Below are 17,931 nucleotides of genomic sequence, written 5' to 3'. Positions count from 1 at the left end.
AGAATCATAATTCAAAAGTACTTTAAAATAAATAAGCAAAAGCAAATGTAAGTAAAAACATGGGATAGGTAGTACATAAAAGTAAAGTGTGAAGATGCCTTTGCTCTTGTGGAGCTAAGCACTTGTTTTCAGCAAGGGTTAGCTTGCCTTGAGCTGGGTAGTTATCGAAGTTCTCTTCTTCTTCTTGAGAGTAGCCCTCCTCTTCTTGGTATTCCTCGTTACTAGCGTCTATATACGAATACGAGGTATAAATACTAAACCAAGCTCACATACTAAACTAGCAACACTCAAAGAGTTCACACACTAGTCCTAGTATAAATCAAACATGGCATGGTGGGTTATTTGATTTATCTTTAGTAGAGAGAAAATAATTTCCTCTCATTATTCCTATTTCTTAAATTTGGTAAGTAGGTCTTTAAAGGAATTCATTCCTTTTTATTACCTCTTATTAAGATTTAATCTCTTCATATAATAATAAGGTATGAAATATAGGTTGACTCAAAGTCAACATTTCATATCTATTATATGTGAGTTCAATTTAATTGAAGTGCTATACTTCACATGGTTTTAAAACTTAACATTTAAATGAAATAAAATCTCTAAGTAATAATTCTCAAGGGTTCATTAGCCTAAGTCTTTCCCCCTGGTTATTAGTACTTAGGATCAAAATTTAAATGAGAGGTAATTCTCATATTGGGGTTGAGTTTGAATTCCACTTTAAAATGCTATAGAAATGACTACATAGCCATTTTATTTGATCTAGTCCATGATCATACAAACAACAGGGCTATGTTATTGCATAATCAATTAGAGGACATCATTTGTGATTTATTAGAATTGGAATTACTCAAAAATCTATTTTGGTTGAATTTTAAATAAAGTTTGAAAGTGTAAAAGTCCCTGTCTTGTTTTTTTTGTCAAATTAAATCTACAAAGAAAATGGAGATGGGGCCAGTGGCATTGGATAGGTAAATTCATGGGCTTTCCAACAGTATAAAGTTTGCTAGATTTGGTTTGGTAGAATTCAAATTATTCAAATTTTACTAAACATTCAGCAGAGCAAAATTTGGATAAAGAATAAACTGGATTTGAATTGGTGGGCTCGGCGGGAAAAGTTAATGGGCCGAAACGAAATTTGGCAGCGCTTCGCAGCCCAACACGCGGCTGGCGCGCTCGGGCCGCGCTGACAGGGTGGGGGCCACCTGTCGGCGCCTCTTAAATCAGCGAAACGGTACGCGAATTATGAACCGTAGGATTAGAACAGAGATCTATGGCTGGGGAGCGTCGTCGTCACCGACGGGACTCCGACGAGGGCACGGCGGCAGTAGGGGGTCGGGGAACCTACCAGGCCGATGCAGGACTCAGGCAGTATGCGCGGTGAAGGTGTAGTAGATGGGGAAGAGCTTGGGAGCAGCGGCGGCGCTCGGGGTGGCGCCAATCGTCGACGGTGAGCTGCGTCCCCCGGCGGCTCCGATCTTGAAATTGCTTCTCCTCCGGCGGCAATCGAACGAGCTATGGTGGTGAGGAAGATCAGTGGTGAGAGGGGAGTCGATTGGTGTGAGGAGAGCTTGCGGGGAGGGCCTCTATTTATAGTGTCGAGGGGTGCCGCGGGGTGCTGCAAGGGCGCGGCCATGGCGTGGCGTTTCCGGCGAGCGAAAGGGCAAGCGAAGGACGGCAGCGTGTAGGCCTTGTCCTGGCGATGCTCGAGGAGTAGCTGGCGCAGAAAAAGGGAGATGGGATCGATCGGGCGCGTGTGATGAGTGTGGCGGTACCCGCGGTACTTCGCCGGCGAGGACGACGGCGACAAGGCTTCTGCGCGTGCTTGAGCATGTCTAGCGTGTAGAGGGCGTAGAGGCGGTTCTCGTTCCAGGCGTAGGGATGCAGGGCGAGGACGGTAGCGGTCGAGTCCGTGGCGTCCTGGCGCGTCCAGGGCGTGATCACCACGCCGGCTGGCACGTCCTGGCACGTTTTGGACGCGCTGCTGCTGGCCAATGCCAAGCCTTGGCGAGCTGGGGCTGCGTACCGTTGGCGTCCTTGTGCTGCAGGGATGCTCGAGGACATGGAGAAACGACGAGGGAGAGGCCAGGGAGAGGAGTGCCAAAGGTGGCCGGCATGGCATTGTTTGGCATGTTTTAGGGTTTCTCCTCGACTTTAATCGACCATGCAAGTACTGGGCTAGAGGCAGGGGTGTAGGGGAGGCTGATGATCACATTGCAAAAGTGGTTTAGGCTCAAATCTGCTGGACAATAGCATGTAACACAAATTCCAGATGCTGCCTGCCACCTGTTCGACAAAATGCCCGCATGAAACTTTCTTTTGAATTTTGAAAATCTCTTTGGTGAATCTCATTTATATAATTATTGTGATGTATTGGTGGTGGTGGCACTCAATTTGGAAGTGATTTGCAACATTTCAAATTTGAGGTGATCTTCTTCTCTCTCTCGGGTTCCCTCTTTGCCCTCTTATTCTGGTCAACCTAGTCAACTTTAGGGAGGGTGGTCAACATCAAAGTTACTCACCTTGACATGTTCTTGGATGACCTGGCTTTAGTTGACCTTGCTTAGTTTAAGATTTGAGAAATACAGAGGGGTAAAGTAGTGAAGAAAATAATTTTGGGTTAAGTGACCATTATCACATGTATGATGAAATCTTGATTTCTTTTGATTTGATTCTTGATCCAAGGATGCAAAAGTGTTAGTTTATCACATTGAAGCATTTTAGAAGCAATGGGGCAAGCAATCTTGGCCTTGGTTGAGGATTTGCTAAAATGCATATTGTGTATGTGAGTGAGAAATGAGTTTTTCTCATTTTCTCCATTTCCCCTCAAATTAGGGTTTAGTGATCTTGCTTAGGGTTCACATAACAATATTTAATCATACTAACACTCATCATGGCAATTGCACAAAAGAATATCACTCAAATGCATATATCTATATGTGGCACTATATGCATGGAAAAAGTTTTTGTTAATTGCAAATTTTGAGTTTGGGGAATTTCTCTTTCTTGTTTATTATGGTTGAAACTTGGGATGTTACACTCACACCAAGGGATACATAGACAACCAACTAAAGAGAGATACTTCCACTGCAACCCATCTTATATGATAACTTCCCTACTCATGATATGACACTACTTGACAATAAAAGTAAAAGGTAGTGATAATGTGATACCGCGGCACTCCCCCAAGCTTGGAACAAACCAAGGGGATGCCAATACCGATGATGAATTACTCCTTCGGCGATGGTGGTGATGAATTCCTAACAAGCTTCTCAATAAGCTCCTGAAGCTCGTCAATCCTGTATATGAGATTGCGAATCATCTCTGAGTTGTGCTCGACGCGGTTAAAGAGTCTGTCTGATGGCGAGTCCCAGCTCTTGGAGTTATTTCCCCACTCTTCAGCCTCAGGCTCCTTCTCTCCTGCAATGTTAGAGCGATCTATATCCCACTGGCTAGGCAATGCTGCCTTGGGAGTCCCTTCAATTTGATTATTGAAAATTAGATTGTGGAAGGGGTGATGAGTGCCTGATGGAGATGTTTTCGGAGCTAGGTAATGACGTGGAACCCCTCCTCCAGTGCGAATTCTCGCGCTCTTGTTTGCACTAAAAGGGTTGTCCACCACCTTGATGCTTGCGATAGTAGCGCGCGGGTGCGCGCGCGAATCTTCCTCCACCTCTTCTTCATCCTCTTCCTTGACGTCCTTGTCTTCCTCTTTCCACCCAAGATCTCGATCATCTTCATCCGGAAACTCCTTGCCCTTGTTCTTGGAGACCATGGTGCTTCTAAACTGAAAACAGATCCTGGCAGAAACAGCTCGAAACAAAACACGTCGAGAAAACGATATACAGACCTCCAGGGGTCCGGGGGATTATATAGCAAAATTTTTCACGACAAACGGAAAGTACCAGATCGAACCAGAGTCGGAGAGGGGCGACGAGGCGGCCAAACCATAGGGCGGCGCGGGCCCAGGCTTGGCCGCGCCGGCCTATGGTGGCGCCCCCTCGTGCGTCCTTTCCACTCCGTTTCGAACTCGTAATTTCTCATATTTTCCAAAAACAGCGAAAATATTGTTCGGAAAGTAAATTGCGTACTTTTCATTACCAGTACTGTTACTTATTCAAAGTCGAGTTCTGGCGGACTGTCAATTTGCCCTTTTATGAAAGCCTCCGGTGTTTCCACTTGAATAATATCAACATCAACATTATAGGAATCACCTGAGATATAATGCTTGAGTCTTTGTCCATTCACCACTTGCGTAGCATTGCCTTGGAGAGAGCTAATTTTGATTGCTCCTGAACGATACACCTCCTCGACAACATACGGTCCTTCCCATTTCGAGAGTAATTTCCCTGCAAAGAATCTGAGACGAGACCGATACAATAGGACTTTATCCCCAATATTAAATTCTCTTTTGATAATCCTCCTATCATGCCATTTTTAACTTTCTCTTTAAAGAGTTTAGCATTTTCATAAGCTTCACTTCTCCATTCATCTAGAGAACTCAATTGCAACAACCTCTTATCACCGGCAAGTTTAGGATCTTTATTTAATTCTCTAACAGCCCAATAAGCTTTGTGCTCTAGTTCTAAAGGTAAATGACAAGCTTTCCCATAAACCATTTTGTAAGGTGACATTCCCATGGGATTTTTATAAGCAGTTCTATAAGCCCAAAGTGCATCCTTCAATTTACTAGCCCAATTCTTTATAGTTTTATTAACAGTCTTTCCCAAAATAGATTTAATCTCTCTATTTGATAATTCTACTTGACCACTAGTTTGAGGATGATAAGCGGAAGCAATTCTATGATTAATACCATACCTAGCAAGAGTTTTTCTAAAACCTCCATGAATAAAGTGAGAACCTCCATCAGTCATAATATATCTAGGCACTCCAAATCTAGGAAAAATAATATCTAAGAGCATTCTTAAAGAGGTCTCACCATCAGCACTTTTTGTAGGTATAGCTTCCACCCATTTAGTAACATAATCAACAGCGACAAGTATATGAGTGTTACCTTCCGAAGACGGAAAAGGTCCCATAAAGTCAAATCCCCAACAATCAAACGGTTCAATAACAAGAGTATAATTCATGGGCATTTCATTGCGTCTGGAGATATTACCAACCCTTTGGCATTCATCACAAGATAAAATAAACTTTCTCGCATCCTTGAAGAGAGTTGGCCAATAAAAACCTGATTGTAGAACCTTTTGCGCGGTTCTTTCTCCGGCGTGATGTCCTCCATAAGCACTACCATGACATTTACTCAATATCTCTTGTTGTTCATATTCGGGAACACATCTTCGCATAATACCATCCACTCCTTCTTTATATAAGTGCGGGTCATCCCAGAAATAATGCCTCAAGTCATAAAAGAATTTCCTCCTTTGCTGAGCTGAAAAGGTTGGAGGCAAGTACTTGGAAACAATAAAGTTAGCATAATCAGCATACCAAGGACTGTCTCGCGAGCTCACCTTTATTACAGCCAATTGTTCATTTGGAAAACTATCATTAACAGAACAGGATCATAAGCAATATTTTCCAATCTAGACAAATTATCAAAGAACAGGATTATCAGCACCTTTCCAATCTACAATATGTAAATCAAATTCTTGCAAAAGAAGTACCCACCTAATAAGCCTCGGCTTAGCATCTTTCTTTGTCATAAGGTATCTAATTGCAGCATGATCAGTATGAATAGTAACTTTTGAATCAACAATATAAGATCTAAATTTATCACAAGCAAAAACTACAGCTAATAATTCCTTTTCAGTTGTAGCATAATTTCTTTGAGCAGCATCAAGAGTTTTACTAGCATAATGAATAACATTCAGTTTTTTATCTACTCGCTTTCAAAGAACAGCGCCTACAAAGAAAATCACTAGCATCACACATAATTTCAAAGGGTAAGTTCCAATCAGGAGGTTCAACTATAGGAGCAGTTGTTAAGGCTTTCTTAAGAGTTTCAAAAGCTTCCTTACAATCATCATCAAAAACAAATGGTACTTCTTTTTGAAGAAGATAAGTAAGAGGCTTTGAAATCTTGGAGAAATCTTTAATAAATCTCCTATAAAACCCAGCATGACCAAGAACACTACGAATACCTTTTACATCCCTAGGATAGGGCATCTTCTCAATTGCTTCAACTTTAGCTCTATCAACTTCAATACCTCTCTCAGAAATTTTATGTCCCAATACAATTCCTTCATTAACCATAAAGTGGCATTTCTCCCAATTAAGAACAAGGTTAGTTTCTTCACATCTCTGCAAAACTTTATCAAGGTTTCGCAAGCAACTATCAAAAGAATTCCCATAGACGGAAAATCATCCATGAATACTTCTACAATACTTTCACAAAAACCATGAAAAATAGCAGACATGCATCTTTGAAAAGTAGCAGGAGCATTACATAAACCAAAAGGCATGCGTCTATAAGCATAAGTTCCATAGGGACAAGTAAAAGTGGTTTTCTCTTGATCTTTAGCTTTAACAGCAATTTGTGAAAACCTAATAACCATCAAGAAAACAAAAATGAGTATTTTTAGACAATCTTTCCAGCATTTGATCAATAAATGGTAAAGGGTAATGATCTTTCTTAGTAACTTTGTTAACTTTTCGAAAATCAATGCACATTCTATACCCTACAACTACTCTTTGAGGGATGAGCTCATCATTATCATTAGGCACAACAGTCATACCTCCTTTCTTGGGAACGCAATGCACAGGACTAACCCATCTACTATCAGCAATAGGATATATAATACCAGCTTCAAGAAGTCGTAATACCTCATTCCTTACCACTTCCTTCATCTTTGGAATTAGACGACGCTGATGTTCAACAACAGGCTTTGCATCATCTTCCATATTAATAGCATGTTGGCAAATAGAAGGAGAAATCCCTTTCAAATCATCAAGAGTGTAGCCAATAGCGCCTCGGTGCTTCTTCAATATTTCCAATAACCTTTCTTCCTCAATCTCTGAAAGCTTAGAACTAATAATAACAGGATATATTTTCTTATCATCAATATGAGCATATTTAAGATTATCAGGTAAAGGCTTTAAATCAAAAACAGGATCTTCCTTTGGTGGCGGTGTTGTACCCAAATCTTCCACCGGTAAATCATGCTTGAGAATAGGTTGGCGAAGAAAAATTTCCTCAAGCTCATCTCTTTCTTTCCTAAAAATTTCACTCTCGCTATCCTCCAAATGTTGCTGCAAAGGATTATTAGGAACAAGAACAATAGATGCACATTGCTCCATTTTAAAATCATTACTAGGCAAATCAGCTTTATAAGGAGTTTTAGTAAATTTAGAGAAGTTAAACTCATAAGATTCACCAGCAAATTTAGTCAAAATTTTCTCTTTCTTGCAATCTATAATAGCTCCACAAGTATTTAGAAAAGGTCTACCAAAAATAATAGGACAATAATCACTAGCAGCAGAACCAAGTACCAAGAAGTCAGCAGGATATTTAATCTTACCGCATAAAACTTCCACATCTCGAACAATACCAATTGGAGAAATAGTTTCTCTATTAGCCAGCTGAATAACCACATCAATATCTTCAAGTTCACAAGAATCAATTTCGTGCATAATCTCCGTGAAAAGCTCATACGGAATAGCACTAACACTTGCACCAATATCACATAATCCATAATAGCAATGATCACCAATTCTAACAGATAGCATAGGAACACTAGCTTGTTTGGGTTTATTAGGATGTGAAACAATATTAGAAGCATCTTCACAGAAAATAATATGACCATCCTCCACATTTTCAGTCACAAGATCTTTAACTATTGCAACAGCAGGTTCAACTTTTATTTGTTCTTCAGGTTCTACAGGTTTCTTTTCACTTTTATGAACCGCACTATTTATAACAGAGTACTCTTTCATTTTAGCAGGGAAAGGAGTTTTTTCAATATAAGCTTCAGGAATAACATGATCAGCAGTTTCAACTACAACGCATTTATTAATAGATGAATCAATTTTATCTTTATACGGTTCATGATACTTATCAAAATTCTTCTTTGGCAATTCATAATGAGAGGCAAAAGCTTTATAAAGATTTACAGCAACTTGAGAATCAAGACCATATGTAGCACTCATATTACGAAATTTATCAAGATCCATAAAAGCTTCAATGCATTTATAATCATAAATTATACCTGATTCTCTATCCTTGTCGTTCTCCCATCCTTCAGTATTTTCTTGGATCCGATCAAGAAGGTCCCTTTTAAACTCTTCTTTGTTGCGTGTAAATGATCCAGAACAAGAAGTATCCAGCAAGAAGGTCTTGTCTTGAAAAGAAAGTCTTGCATAGAAATTATCAATAATAACATTACCAGGAAGCTCATGAATGGGGTATTTGAGCATTAAAGACTTCAATCTCCCCCAAGCTTGGGCAATACTCTCTCCATCATGAGGCCAAAAATTATATATGCGATTCCGATCCTTATGAATTTCACTTGGAGGATAGAACTTAGAATAAAACCGGGGCACAATATCATTCCATTCAAGAGAATCCCCATTATCCAGTAATTTATACCAATGCGTCGCCTTACCAGACAGCGATAAAGAGAATAGTTTCTTCCTCACTTCATCCATAGCAATACCTGCACATTTGAATAACCCGCATAATTCATGCAAAAACAGTAAATGATCACCGGGATGGACAGTTCCATCCCCTTCATAGCGGTTATCCATAACACGTTCAATAATTTTCATAGGTATTTTATATGGTATCACTTCCTCACCTAGCGCCTCATCCACTACCGTTGCAGTAGTAGTAGATTTCCCAAATAGAAATTGAAGAGAAGATCTCTCCATAATGACTTATAGCAGCAGGCAGAAATAAAATCAGCACAACAGTAAAGGTTTTCCTTACCAATTCCACTTACCAATAGCGCGGCACTCCCCGGCAACGGCGCCAGAAAATAGTCTTGATGACCCACAAGTATAGGGGGTGTATCGTAGTATCTTCGATAAGTAAGAATGTCGATCCCAACGAGGAGCAGAAGGTGTTGACAAGCAGTTTCGATGAAGGATTCACTGTAAGTGCTCACAGACAAGCATTCAGGGGGTTTTGATGTAACAGTTGAATAAAGTACGAGTATGTAAAGTGCGAGAGTAATAATTGCAGCGAGTGGCCCAATCCTTTTTAGCACAAAGGACAAGCCGGTTTGTTTACTTATAATGACCAAACGTTCTCGAGGACACACGGGATTTTAGTCTAGTGCTTTCGCTACATACGGCTAAATAATCTTCATTGTTATGATAAGTGTTGTGTGGGTGAACCTATGCTAATGTACCGCCCTTCCTAGGACTAATACATACTTGTGATTATACCCCTTGCAAGCATCCGCAACTACAAGAAAGTAATTAAGAATAAATCTAACCACAGCCTTAAACTCTGAGATCCTGCGATCCCTCCTGCATCGATATACCAGCGGGGGTTTAGGTTTCTGTCACTCCGGCAACCCCGAAATTGGCAAACGAGTACAAGATGCATTCCCCTAGGCCCATAAATGGTGAAGTGTCATGTAGTCGACGTTCACATGACACCACTAGAAGAATAACACCACAACTTAAATATCACACCATTGAATATTACTCAACCATAGTTCACTACTAACATTTAGACTTCACCCATGTCCTCAAGAACTAAACGAACTACTCACGAGACATCATATGGAACATGATCAGAGGTGATATGACGATGAATAACAATCTGAACATAAACTTGGTTCAATGGTTACACTCAATAGCATCAACAACAAGTAGAGATCGATACCGGGAGAGTTTCCCCTATCAAACAATCAAGATCAAACCCAAATTGCTACGGCGGTGACGGTGTCCAGCGGTGATGACGGCGGTGATGATGGTGGAGATGATGATGATGGTGATGGCGATGATGTCCAGCTCGATGACGGTGACGATGGCGTCGATTTCCCCCTCCCGGAGGGAATTTCCCCGGCGGATTCCTGCCCGCCGGAGAGCTCTTTTCTCTCTGGTGTTCTCCGCCCCGCAGAGGCGGCTGTAACTATTCACGAGGTACCCTCTGTGGCTTATGCTTTTGGGACGAAGGATTTCGCGAAGAAAAGGAGGCGAAAGGGGTCGTGGGCCCCCCAGACCACATGGCGGCGCGGCCAGGGCCTGGGCCGCGCCGCCCTAGGGTGTGGGCCCACCCTGGGTCCTCCTGGCCCCTCCTTCTGGCTTCCTTCGTCATCTTGAAAAATAGGATTTTTGGCATAATTTCCTCCCACAGTTGATCTTCCGAAATATTGCGTTCTGACGGTGCTTTTTCCAGCAGAATCCTGGCTCCGGTGCTTGATCTCCCAATAATGATGAAACATGCAAAATAGATGAAATAACATAAGTATTGTGTCCCAATATGAAATATATCAATGAATAACAGCAAATTATGATATAAAATAGTGATGCAAATTGGACGTATCACCCGCCTGTCAGCGGCTCACCATACCCGAATCGGTACGGGGCAATGTGGCGCGTTGGATTAGAACAGGATCGGACGGCTCACAGGCATCGTCGTCTCCGACGAGATGCCGTGGCTTTGCCAGCGAGCCTAGGGGGTCGGAGGGCCTACCTGGGCTCCGGCGGTCGGCGGCGAGGTTCACGGCGACGTTGTCGACGGTGCTGAGGCGACTGGTACAAGTGACGGCGCTTGGGGAGGCTTGAATCGACGGCGGCGATCTCAGGGCTCCGACGGCTTCGAGCTTGCAATTCCGGAGACTCCGGCGACGATTGGACTGGCTAATGGATCGAGGAGGAGAGGTGAAGAGAGGAGAGTGAGATGGTGTGCTTGGTTGAGTTGAGGGAGTGCCCTATTTATAGAATCGAGAGGGTGCCGCGGGTGCTGTGACGAGGTCGAAATCGATGCAGGCGCTCCGGCGAGCTAGCGAGCTAGGCGAGGGCGGCATCCCGCTCAGAGAATCCTGGCGGTCCTCCAGGCGGCGACAGCGTGGTCGGATGGTCCCTAACGCGGTTGGGCGATCGCGGAGTGTGGCGCGGCAGTAGCGGGATGTGGTCATCGTCTCCGGCGGCGGCGGGCATGGGTCTGTGTCGTGAGCGTGTCCTGCACCTTCGCGGTGGCACGGCGAGGCTCGAGGTGAAGAAAGGGGGGCCAGGGATGGAGAGAGGCGGCGATTTGACGTGTGGCCGTGGCGCGCGCGCCGGCAGACATGCGATGGCATGGCCATGCCACTCCTGTCGCACCAGTGCGTCGCGGGCGCGTGATGGACTGGGCTCTGTGGTCCACCATTCGACCAATGGCACATGTGAGCTTGCTCAGGGGACCAAGGGGAGGCAGTAGGGCAAGGTGGTCGGTGCTAGGGTTGAGAGAAGAGAGGAGGAGCAAGAGGGCATGTCCATGGCCGGCATGGTTAGGGTTTGCCATGTGTGGCCCTCCTCCTAGGTTTTCTATGCAAGTGTGAGGTGAAGAGGGAACCAGGGGACAAGGTAGAGCTCAAGTGGTGTAGTTAGGGTTGGCCAAACACTATTTGCAATAGTGTTGAAGATTTGCCCTAATTGAAATTTGCAAACTTTGCCAAATTTGGTTTGGGTCTTGGGGTTCCAAAATTTTAAAATGGTGCATTTGGATAAGCTGCAAATGACCAGAGACAAATACAAGTGGTGGTGGAATTTTAAAAATCACAGAAATGCAAATTTGCAAAAAGTGAGATTGTTGACAAAGTTAAAATGTCTCAATTTTGCATGAGCATAGTTTTTGATCCAAGATGATTTTGGTATGGTGGTATTTACAAAAGTTGTTCACCTTGATGTGCTCTTGGATGAGGTGCAAAGAATTGGGAAAGTTTAGTTTGAAAAACTTGAAATACAAGGGCTGAAAGTAGTGACCAGAATATAAATGGCAGATTTGACCATTATCATATGTGATCCCAATTTGAGTTTGGATTTGATTTGATTTGTGTTCCTTTGATTCCAGAAGTTGTAATAAGTGTTTACTAACATAATACAACTAATGGTGAAGGTCAAATTGGTCTAGGGTAAATATTTGCAAAAATGGCATAAACCATATGTGAGGGTTTTTAGGGTTTTTCTTATTTGACTTCTTTCTCTTTTTATTTTATTTGGTTTGTGATCTTCACTTGATCACTTTAGGGTTTTAGGGTTAGCACATAAACACAATAACAATCATCATGGCATATCACTCAAAATGAACAAGTCCTATGCATGGCACTATATGCAAATAAAAGTTTTTGTTGGTTCTGAATTTTGGATCTCTGGAATTCTTCTTCTTCTTCTTATTGATATTTGGGATGTTACAAACCCTTCCCCCTTACAAAAGATCTCGTCCCGAGATCTAAAAGAAAATTAGGTACTAAAGAGATCTGGGTACTCCTTCTTCATGAAGTCTTCGCGTTCCCAAGTGGCTTCATCTTCGGTATGGTTGCTCCACTGAATCTTCAAAAACATGATGCTTCGGGTGCGGGTGGTTCGGTAAGCCTCCAGGATGCGAATCGGCACTTCGCGGTACGTCAAGTCCTTGTTGATATCCACCGATCGGTGATCGATGTTCTTGAACACTTCGGTCTTCTCTGGGACTTCTAGGCACTTCCGGAGGAGTGAGATGTGAAACACATCGTGCACAACCGACATTTCTTCTGGTTGCTCCAGTTGATAAGATAGTTCGCCTCGGCGACTGAGAACTTTGAAGGGTCCGACATATCGGGGTGCGAGCTTCCCTTTCAGCTGGAATCTCTGCATTCCTTTCAGTGGGGATACTTTGAGATAGACGAAATCTCCGATCTCGAAGGTCATCTCTCGGCGTCTCTTGTCGGTGTAGCTCTTCTGTCTTGATTGCACCATCTTCAGGTACTCGCGGATCTTGTGCACTTTCTCTTCGGCTTCACGAAGAACATCTGGTCCAAAAACTTGGCTTTCTCCGACTTCTGACCAATTCAGAGGGGTACGCCATTTCCTTCCATACAAGGCTTCAAAGGGGGCCATCTGTAGGCTGGCCTGGTAGCTGTTGCTGTAAGAGAATTCTGTGTAAGGCAGGCAGTCTTCCACTTGGATCCATATTCCAGTACACATGCTCTCAGCATGTCCTCCAGTATCTGGTTGACTCTTTCTGTCTGTCCGTCGGTCTGCGGATGATAGGCGGTGCTGAAATTCAGGCGGGTTCCTAGTCCTTCGTGCACTTTCTCCCAGAATCTTGAGGTGAACTGTGATCCTCTATCTGACACTATCGACTTCGGGGTTCCGTGCAGGGCGACTATTCTGGAGATATACAATTCAGCTAACTTTGGGCCTTGGTATGTGGTCTTGACGGGAATGAAATGGGCTACCTTGGTCAGTCCATCGACAACTACCCAGATTGAATCATTTCCTTTGCTGGATTTGGGCAAACCTTTGTTGAAGTCCATTCCTACCGAGTCCCACTTCCATTCTGGAATCTGCAGTGGCTGCAGCAGTCCTGCGGGTCGCTGATGTTCCGCTGATACGTCTCCAACGTATCGATAATTTCTTATGTTCCATGGTTGTTTTATGATGATACACACATGTTTTATACAAACTTTATGTCATATTTATGCATTTTACGGCACTAACCTATTAACGAGATGCCGAAGAGCCAGTTGCTGTTTTCTGCTGTTTTTTGTTTCAGAAATCCTAGTAAGGAAATATTCTCGGAATTGGACGAAATCAACGCCCATGATCTTATTTTTCCACGAAGCTTCCAGAAGTCCGAAAGGGAAACGAAGTGGGGCGACGAGGCGGCGACACGCCAGGGCGGCACAGCCCACCCCCTGGCCGCGCGGCCCTGTTGTGTGGGCCCCTCGCGTCGCCCCTAAACCTACCTCTCCGTCTATAAGAAGCCTTCGTCGATAATAACTCCAGTACCGAGAGCCACGATACGGAAAACCTTCCAGAGATGCCGTCGCCGCCAATGCCATCTCGGGGGATTCAGGAGATCGCCTCCGGCACCCTGCCGGAGAGGGGAATCATCTCTCGGAGGACTCTTCACCGCCATTGTCGCCTCCGGATTGATGTGTGAGTAGTTCACCCCTGGACTATGGGTCCATAGTAGTAGCCAGATGGTCGTCTTCTCCTCATTGTGCTATCATTGTTGGATCTTGTGAGCTGCCTAACATGATCAAGATCATCTATCTGTAATGCTACATGTTGCGTTTGTTGGGATCCGATGAATATGGAATGCTATGTTATGTTGATTATCAATCTATCATCTATGTGCTGTTTATGATCTTGCATGCTCTCCGTTATTAATAGAGGCTCTGGCCAAGTCGTTACTTGTAACTCCAAGAGGGAGTATTTATGCTCGATAGTGGGTTCATGCCTCCATTAAATCTGGGACAGTGACAGAAAGTTCTAAGGTTGTGGATGTGCTGTTTCCACTTGGGATAAAACATAAATGCTATGTCTAAGGATGTATGTGTTGATGACATTACGCACCATACTTAATGCAATTGTCTGTTGTTTGCAACTTAATACTGGAAGGGGTTCGGATGATAACCTGAAGGTGGACTTTTTAGGCATAGATGCATGCTAGATAGCGGTCTATGTACTTTGTCGTAATGCCCAATTGAATTTCACACTACTCATCATAACATGTATGTGCATCGTCATGCCATCTTTATTTTTCAATTGCCCAACTGTAATTTGTTCACCCAACATGCTATTTCTTATGGGAGAGACACCACTAGTGAACTGTGGACCCCGGTCCATTCTTTACATCGAATACAATCTACTGCAATACTCGTTCTTACTGTTCTCTGCAAACATCATCATCCACACTATACATCTAATCCTTTGTTACAGCAAGCCGGTGAGATTGACAACCTCACTGTTAAGTTGGGGCAAAGTATTTTGGTTGTGTTGTGCAGGTTCCACGTTGGCGCCGGAATCCCTGGTGTTGCGACGCACTACACTCCGTCGCCATCAACCTTCAACGTGCTTCTTGACTCCTACTGGTTCGATAAACCTTGGTTTCTTACTGAGGGAAACTTGCTGCTGTACGCATCACACCTTCCACTTGGGGTTCCCAACGGGCGTGTGCTTTACGCGTCAACAAGCTAAATTTCTGGCGCCGTTGCCGGGGAGATCAAGACACGCTGCAAGGGGAGTCTCCACTTCCAATCTCTTTACCTTGTTTTTGTCTTGCTTTATTTTTATTTACTTCTTTGTTTGCTGCATTATATCAAAATACAAAAAAAAATTAGTTGCTAGCTTTACTTTATTTACTATCTTGTTTACGTTCTCCATATTAAAAACACAAAAAAATTAGTTACTTGCATTTACTTTATTTTCTTTTTGTTTATTTCATCATGTTTCCTCCTAAGTTTATTCTTAAAGATGTACCGGTAGGCCGAGGGTCTATCCTCGGGAAAGATAATATAGAAGATTTTTTCACTCATATTAGTACGGTTGAAGATTTTGAAGATAGACACTTGGTAGAACTTGCTCCTACTTATGAAATTGCTGTTGCTTCTTTAGTACACACGCTAGAAGCTAGATTTGTTAACCTCAATCCCATGATTCAACATATGTTTCTTACACTCAGTGATATGGAAGAAGGGGAGAAGAAAGATTTTGTATTAGAAACCCTTCTTAAATAATTTGGTGGGGTAGCTAGAGAAGCTAGAAAAGTCTATGCTAAATATAATATGCTTGGCTCTTATACCAACTTTGCTAGTACCCTTGAAAAGATGGAAAAAGATAGACAAAAGTATACTAATCAAGTTAATTATGAGGGGGATATTAAAACATCAATACCTTGCAAGCTCTTAGGAATGTGCGAGGAACTAGAAAAGAATTATGATTGGATTGTTCCTGAAAATTTGTTTGATGAGAATAGCAAGCCTAAGAGTAATGAAAAAGGGGCCTCTGAAACCTACATAGATAAGATACAATGCATAGTGGAGAAAGCTCCAAACCCCGCTGTTAATGCTTCATCTCTTGATAATACTTGATTCACACTTTCTGCGCCTAGCTGAAAGGCGTTAAAGAAAAGCGCTTATGGGAGACAACCCATGATTTTAACTTCTGCACTTTTGTTTTATATTTGATTCTTGGAAGTTGTTACCACTGTAGCAACCTCTTCTTATCTTTATTTTGTTGCATTGTTGGGCCAAGTAAAGTCTTTGATAGTAAGGTTCATACTAGATTTGGATTACTGCGTAGAAACAGATTTCTTGCTGTCACGAATTTGAGCAGTGTTCTCTGTAGGAAACTCAGAAAAATCTGCCAATTTACGTGAGTGATACTCAGATATGTACGCAATTTTCATTCAATTTGAGCATTTTCATTTGAGCAAGTCTGGTGCCCCAGAAAAAATCGTCTTTACAGACTGTTCTGTTTTTGACAGATTCTTCCTTTTATTTCGCATTGCCTCTTTTGCTATGTTTGATGGATTTCTTTATTCCATTAACTTTCTGTAGCTTTGTGCAATGTCCAGAAGTGTTAAGAATGATTATGTCACATCTGAACATGTGAATTTTTGATTATGCACTAACCCTCTAATGAGTTTGTTTTGAGTTTGGTGTGGAGGAAGTTTTCAAGGATCAAGAGAGGAGGATGATACAATATGATCAAGGAGAGTGAAAGCTCTAAGTTTGGGGATGCCCCCGTGGTTCACCCCTGCATATTTCAAGAAGACTCAAGCATTTAAACTTGGGGATGCCCAAGGCATCCCCTTCTTCATCGACAACATTATCAGGTTCCTCTAGTGAAACTATATTTTTATTCCATCACATCTTATGTGCTTTACTTGGAGAGTCTGTTTGCTTTTGTTTTTTTGTTTTGTTTGAATAAGTTGGATCCTAGCATTCATTGTGTGGGAGAGAGACACGCTCCGCTGTTGCATATGGACAAATATGTCCTTAGCTTTATTCTTATTGTTCATGGCGAAGGTTGAAACTGCTTCGTTAATTGTTATATGGTTGGAAACAGAAAATGCTACATGTGGTAATTGGTATAATATCTTTAATAATGTGATACTTGGCAATTGTTATAGCTCATGTTTAAGCTCTTGCATCATATACTTTGCACCTATTGGTGAATAAATACATAGATCTTGCTGAAATTTGGTTTGCATGATTGGTCTCTCTAATGTCTAGATATTTTCTAGTAAGGGTTTGAGCAACAAGGATGACAGTGTAGAGTCTTATAATGCTTGCAATACGTTCTTATGTGAGTTTTTCTGTACCGGTTCATACTTGTGTTTGCTTCAAATAACCTTGCTAACCTAAGCCTTGTATTGAGAGGGATTACTTCTCGTGCATCCAAATGCTTGAGCCAAATACTATGCCATTTGTGTCCACCATACCTACCTACTACATGGTATTTTCTGCCATTCCAAAGTAAATTGCTTGAGTGCTATCTTTAAATAATTCAAAATTTATCACCCCTTATTTGTGTCAATGTTTTATAGCTCATGATGAAGTATGTGGTGTTTATCTTTCAATCTTGTTGGGCAACTTTCACCAATGGACTAGTGGCTTCATCCGCTTATCCAATAATTTTGCAAAAAGAGCTGGCAATGGGGTTCCCAGCCCCAATTAATTAACCTTCATAATTTTACAAAAAAAATAGACACTCCTCCATGGTATGTGATTTTTGGACGGCACCCGAGGATTTGGTTAGCCATGGCTCGATAAAGAAAAGGTGGGGAGGAGTGTCATCTAAATAAAACTAAAATAAAAAGGCACTCCTTCATGGTATGAGATTGTTGGCAGGCACCCGAGGATTCGGTTAGCCATGGTTTGTGAAAGCAAGGTTGGAAGGAGTGCCACCCAAAAATAAAAAATTTCATGGGAGCCGCTCTTGAAAGTCTGTCTGACAAGGGGGTTAGAGTGCCCACTACCATTCGTTGACAACAACAAACACCTCTCAAAACTTTACTTTTATGCTCTCTTTATGTTTTCAAAATAAAAGCTC

Source organism: Lolium perenne, chromosome 7 (assembly GCF_019359855.2).
Source record: "Lolium perenne isolate Kyuss_39 chromosome 7, Kyuss_2.0, whole genome shotgun sequence".
In the NCBI taxonomy this organism is placed as follows: domain Eukaryota; kingdom Viridiplantae; phylum Streptophyta; class Magnoliopsida; order Poales; family Poaceae; genus Lolium; species Lolium perenne.
The sequence above is the reverse complement of the archived record's forward strand: the minus strand, read 5'-3'. Positions refer to the sequence as shown.